The following is a 7,376-nucleotide window of genomic DNA, read 5'->3' on the forward strand; positions in this document are numbered from 1 at the left end:
TGAACTCGGTTCACCCACCAATTTATTTTGGAGAGGTTATCCGCGATGGAATCGGTCTGGTTCCTCCTCTTCCTCTCGCCCTCAGCCCGGGAGTCCACTCCGCCTCTTTCCACCGGCCTGTCTGCTTGGCAGGCGGCCAACCCAAGTGTGTGGAAATGACACCGCCAGGGCGGCAGAGATTTTCCTTCATTTCTCTCCTTCCCGATCGCAGACTGGCTGACATTGGCTAGAAAGTGGAGCAGCTCGTCAGGGACAATCAATGCGAATCGATCGAGCTGCGCGGTTGAGGCTCCAGAGCTGGAAAATATCGCGGCAGCTGAGAGAAAGGGAAAAAAAAAAAAAAAAGACAAGAGGGGAGAGGGAAAGAGAGGAGGGGGTGTTCAGCCAACTCTGACTGTATCTAACCAACAGCCCTGCAAACAAATATGCCCTGGCTCTCATAAACGTGACACTTAGGAAGAAGGATAATAAAGTTTAAGACCCCCGATGATGAGATATTACAGGCGCGCAGGAGTTTGGCGCTCCAGACGCAGGAGGTGAACATGTCCTCCAAAGCCAGAGGGTTCGATCAGTTATGATTGCAAATGATCGAAAACGGACAGGATCAAATCCGGCCATGGGATAGGTCTACAAGGACGGTGTGTGTGTGTGTGTGTGCGTTAAAAGTGTGTGTTTTTGAAACAAACCATCCATTCAGGAATACTGGACACATAAAGCCTTTCAACTGGAAATCGTTCCAGCAATATTTTAAATAATGGTTTTCATGAGCAACAAAGCAGGCGTAAGGTCACTAGAGCCCAAATATAGTGAAGTACATGTAATTAATATTCATTATTTTTTAGAATTGATTGGTTTTTATACACGTGTATATGGGTAAACACTTGTTTATCCATATATAAAGAAACCTTCACATCTGTCCTAAAATGTGATATCAGCTGACATTTACTGCATCTGACTGATCTCTACCTTTCATTTCAACAATCAGAATGAAAGTGTGTGTTATCACTGACAGGCAAAAAGCTAAACTCTGCTGAGGCTTCTCAGTTTCCACATTATGTCACAGTTTGACTCTCATATTAGACTCCATGACCAGGAAAACTTACTCATAGAATAGAACATTATTATCATTCATGGATTTTCCATCCATTGATTCTGGTTTCCTCCAATGTTTGATCAGTTCAGTACAGAATGTCACCTTCTTCTTCTTTTTTTTTGCGTGTTCAGAATGTTCAATATGTAAAGATAAGTGTCAGTTAATTCTATTAATTAGAAATATTGGTGTAATTAAATCATTTCAGGATGTGGTAACCTGGACTGTGCCTTAAAGAAGAGGAACATACACATTAACATACAGCATAAGACAGACGCTTCTGATGTACCCAAGAAATAATAGATAACAACAGATATAAAGGATTTGCATACATGGATAAATATTTTCAAATGTGTGCTGCATTCATTTGGCTGAATGCAACATCTCATTATAAACCACGATGGAGTCACAGGGAGACAGGGTTGGGTCGATATTGGAAGGATGAAGTCCAGGACTGTCACACCGTATCCTGTCTCGGCAACAAGAGCATATGATGAGAAAAAATGTGTTGGTGAAACAGTGGCAAAGTTTAATCTGCAAAAGAGTTCGTCTGGGGTCAAGCCCGGATGTTTTAAACTCATAGAAATGTCCACAGACACAAATCCTTTACGTGATCTTTTTCGCTACGTCACAATATGTTATGAACAGTAATAACAGCAGAGGGTATTACAAGACCAGCCTAGCAGGAACGGGTTTTTTCTTGGAACCAAACTCCTTTTTTTTTTTTTTTTTTTGCGGTATGCCCTCTCTGTGCTCCCTGTCACAAGAATATGGTCTTCCTGTTGCAAATGGATCACCACTGCATCATGATACATCAAAAACCACACTCATCGGAAAAAAAAAAATTCAGATTTTTTTGCAAAATATTCTCTGACACGCTTGTATCCTCATTGATATGGATGAGGGATGATTAAGGTTACGTCTTGAAGGTTTTTTTGGATGCTGGGAAACTGAGGTAAGATAAGGACGTGGACCACTGGGTCCAGTTACCCTGCACTCCACACTGAACTGGTGAAAAACTCCAACACTTACAACTGTGCAAGATAAATACTAATGCCAGCATTCCACAGAGCTTATGATACTCAGGCATGAAGTGAGGAACCATAAAACTGTATATCCTACTTAGCCCAGTGTGTTAGCATGCTGACAATTCAAGGTGAAACACTAATTACCGCAACAAGGGTGAACTGAGTGATGCTAGTTTTGCAGATATTCTGTCACCAAATATTGAAATCGTGATTATTACAGTTAATCGTTGGAGGAAATGAAAGTCTTTACCAAATTATGTCGCAATTTGTCCAGTCGATGTTGTGATGTTTAAGAAGTCAAGAGAGACAAAGTGCAATAATTGAAGGTAATAGTTTATTTGCAACCGATGTTATGTGATAATTAGTCTATTAGAAAAGTCTTTGGCACTTAGACTCTTCAGGAAGATTATGATCAAAGAGTAACCACCCCCCACCCCCCGTGGAGTTCAGATACTGGTGGTGGTGGTGGCGACTGATGGTCCTGCTGAGACTGAAAAGATGAAGTTGGCGAATTTGCAAATATTATCTGGTGACGGGCCCACATGACATCAGCACGAATCAACTAGAGGAACGTAAAGAGAGTGTATTTTTAAGGCAGCAGCGATATGAAGGTGTGTCACCGCGCTATTGGATAGATGCGACCAGCTGATGGGAACAGCTGATAATCCCAGCGGACTGAGCATGTGTGAATGACAGGATGGTATGAAGAATCAACTGAGGCCGATAAGTGTGGAAAGGGTTAGCCTTCACACACAAACACAAACATCCACCTTCATGGTCATGACAGATCCTCCAGGAGTCATCATGTGGTACCCATAAATAATTATTTAGTGTCATTGTAATCCATGTTGTATTTATTCTCACCTATTTTTTCCATTTTAAGAACAATATGTTTAAATTCAGAATTTTCAGACACTATACTGTAGAATAAAAAAATAAATACCCCTGACTATATTCCTTTATATTCACTTTTAACAAGCTAAAGTCTTAATCATGGTGTAAAACAGAGGAACTCTATATTCCAGTCTTAATTATACTGCAGTTTTTAGGGTGAAAAGACAATCATGGAGGAAATGCACAAGAGGGAAGGCGAGTCATGCGTGGATAGATGGGTAGGAGGAAGCAGCAAGCTGTGACTCTCTTGGACGTGTTCTGGTCGGTTCAGTGAATCCCGGAGGCTGCAGCCACACTCAGCTCTTTGTTGTTTTCGTTCTGCACAGGGAGGCAGGGTACTTTCCTGCGACGGGGAGGAGGATTAAGCGTTGCATGGCCTCCATCCCCACATGCACACATGACCAGCAGTGTAGGAAAGCCCCCAAAGACGTCCCGGAAAGAGGTACGTAAGGGATGATGAGCGAGAACATCGGCGCTTTCCAGCACTGTAAAATGTTTTATGACCTATTAAGTCTCCAAATCACCAACATAACACACTGATTTAGAGAAGCTGGCTTCATACTCACATGTATTCTTTTGTTGTCCAACAGCAGAGACACAGCTATTTATTCATCATCCTGTAACATCTTTCTGCTTTAGTTAACATCACCTACACCTTAACCTCTACCTACCTATACAGTTTGGATTAGATATTTGTTATTGGGTTGTCATAGATTTAAAAATTACATTTACTACACGTACTAGAAACACATTTTTTTTGGACTTTTCGATGAGCTGTTCTTTGGTGTCAGGTGACGTCATTTAGCATGCCTCTTATCATCTTGTGCTAAAATTTACCTGCTGCTGGAGCAGGACGTTCCAGTTAGAGACAAAGTGACTCCAGTACATGAAACAGGATATAGTTTTTACTTTTCACAAATTTAACAAATGAGGTATGATGCTTTGGGAAGCTTTTCAAATCATCTTCTAAGCCAGACTAAATGTTTTAATTTCTTGTGTTTTCCTGCTTCCAAGATAAGCTAAGCTAAAGGCATCCAGATTTTGACCCCATGTTCAATGCACAGACCTAGTGATGTCACTATTAGTAAGAAAATTATTATTTATTTCCCACAAAAGTCCAACTATTCCTTTAACAATCCAGTGAACTCAAAATAATTTCATGAACTGATTCTGATTGTTGTTGTACATTTTCTGCAGTTAACACAAAAGCGCACATGTGTCACCTAATCCTGCTCAGTGCACTTGTGAATTGTGACTATTATGAGCCAAGGCATTTGCTTAAGATGTGGTCTAATTGCATCAGATACAACATGGCTTGGATTTTAATCAATAGTTTGCACCGTTGATGTTCTGCAGGTAACTGTGTTAATTACCAGTATGTAGTATTGGAATAGATCATTTAGTGCCACCCCCCCCCATCATTGTGCCAACAAAGCGTGCCAGGAACACCAGTATTTAAATGACGAATCAACAAATGTAGCTGCCAGCAGCTCATTGCCACTACGAAAATACACTTGAGGTATTTTTTCAGCCAATGTCATTTAAAATGTAATTTATTTATTTTACATTTTGCTTAAGTTAGTCACTTTCAGAGAAAATTTCAAGGTAATTAAAAGGTTGTTTTATTTATTTTTTTAGAGGGGAGACAACAAATTGGATTTGACAGTCTTTCCCTTTTAATGGGTTGATCTTAATGAAATATAAAGGTGAAAAAAAATGTTTATTTTAAAATAAACTGAGAAGCAGAGCCTCATTCTTATTTCATCACCACTCTTTGTGTTTTGTTTGGTTTTTTTCTCCACGAGAAATATTGGCAACTTCAAGGACATAGCGTGGACACCTAGGATGGGTGTTGGAGTCTGTAAAGTGTGTGATTTTGTCGTGTGTTCTCGCGTCAGTCACCCTTTGTGTGAGAATCGCGGCTCCACGCCGCAGACACCCGCATCACTAGAAATTTATCCTGCTGCTCGTCACGTGATCAGCCTCAGGAAGCATCAGGAAGCATGTGGAGCTTTTATCCCCAACCATTTTCAGATCGAAAAGACTTTGAACCCCTACCCCCCCATCAACAAGTCTTTAGTGCCACTAAATAATCAGTGAGACTGATTTCTGTCATGGCTCTAAATTCTAATCGGCAATCATTGATCCTCCAGCCACGAGAACAGAGCAGCTGTTGATGCTGTTTAAATCTGGGTTGGGGCCCCATCTAGTGGAAAGTCTTCATAGAAGCTTCCTGACAAATTGATGAAGAAAAACTCCCCATGATTGCTCCCAGCGGGTATTTACCCAATGCTGCTTCATGAGAGCTCAAAAACATGGACTTGCTGACGTCAGAGATGCTCTTTTCAACAAAGCGTTTAGATGTTCATAATATACCTGTCAACAAAACCCTTTGGTCATATGTTTAACCGATGCAAAGTTGATGACCAAACGAAACTAAATGGGGAAAAATGCAAGCAATCTGCAGAAAATTGAACATTTTCACACCTTTGCCACCAAACATTGTAGTTTAGATGAATTTAAGATGGATTCATTGTTGTCTGAACAACACTGTGACCCAGGATTGGCATGTATAGGGAGTTTTTGGTTGAAATGTGACCACATTACTAAACAGAGAACCATAAAGGCCTTAAACACTGACTTTGTTTTAAGAGAAAATAATAAATAAATAGATGTATATGTTGTGTGTCTGAGAGAGAGTCAGAACAAGAAACTGAAGAAAAGAAGTGGTAAGAATTTGGTGCGACTAAAATCACTTTTGTTTATTTCATCATTTATAAATTACCAGAGCAGCAGAGTGAACAAAGTTTTTATCACCAGGGGCAATAATGGGCATCACAAGCACTGAAATCATTTTCTGGTTTCAGAGCAGCAGCCGTGACAGTCGCTGGTAAAAAATAACAAAAAAACAGTGTTTCAATAATGTGGTGAGAAACTTACACATTCATGACATAAATATTGGGACATGGAGTTATCACACATTTCCTTGAATATAAAACAAAAGTGATTTCTGATTATATGGGAATTCCCAACAGGAGTATGTTATTAACCTGGATATGTATACTAATAAGAGTCACACTGCTGTGATTTTTATCACACGTGTCTTCTGATAGACAGACAGCCAGTGTTTAAAGGATTCAGATGCAGACACAGTTCAGTAATTTAATAACCAAAATCAATAAATCAATAAATAAAAAGACAGAAATTTATAAATGAGCTGGACAAATATGATAACAGTGAAACCACAAAGCAGAGTTTGCTAATAAAAAGTCAGAAAATCAAACACAATGGTCAGACTCTAAACTAGCACAACAAGAATGCCAGGAAATGTTGTGGACAGAGCCTTGAGATGGAAATATGACATCTGTTTGATGAACACATCCAAACACACTGAATGAGGAGGAGATGCCCCTGAAGGGGTGGAGTGGGACCCGGTGGAAGCAGCCAGACACAGTGGTGGAGAAAATCAAGATGAAGACTAAAAGGGGAACATGTGGATGAAGAAGGAGAGAATAAGACAGACTGAAACAAACAGGGAGCAAAATAAATTAATGTACAGGAACAATAATACAGTGTGACAACCACAAGATAAAAACTCTTGAGCTAAACACAAAACCACAACTGGAACAGACACACAGCTCCATTTCCTGTGTGTGTTCTTCACTTTTTAACGAATTATTCCAGTTTTTATGCTGATACGATTCAAAATATGATACTTTTCCAATATATTTTCACCAGTTGCGGGTACAGTATAATACATTATTACCCTTTAGCTTGCAGGCACAAAGAGTTCATTCATTTTATTATTTAAAATAATTCATCAAGAAAAGACCACTGAAAACATATTTGGTTCACTTTAAAATACCTATATGTAGATTAAAGGACAGTTTTCATCTTGCGAGTTCAGACATGTATTTTGGAGTGTGCTGAATGTAATGGAACAAAAATAAAACTCGGCAACATCATCGCCTCTCCAAATCGCTAAAACTCTCAATGTTGCCTGAAAATTATTGTCCAAATCGCCTGTTTGAACTTCATAATTTGCACAAATCCTGATGCTTTGTCGCCACCAAGTGAAATTTCTTTGCTATCATTGAGATGACATGTAATCAAAACGATCCTGTTTTTATGTATTTATTACGCTCGTTACGCGTCTGAGCGCAGGCCTGACGCAAGGGACGCAAGCTCCTCTTCAGGCGCACCAAACATTTGGAGAAACAGCGAAATGTGGCGCGCCGTGTGCGCGTCAGGGCAGCCCCCCCCCCGTCCCCGTCCCCCCGTCTCAGCCTCCATCTGATGGCAGCATCAGGCATCAGGCAGTCCCGTGGAACATTTGCGTGGGAGTTCCCTTCACCGCCATGTCG

The sequence above is a fragment of the Antennarius striatus genome, chromosome 13, assembly GCF_040054535.1.
Source record: "Antennarius striatus isolate MH-2024 chromosome 13, ASM4005453v1, whole genome shotgun sequence".
Lineage (NCBI taxonomy): Eukaryota > Metazoa > Chordata > Actinopteri > Lophiiformes > Antennariidae > Antennarius > Antennarius striatus.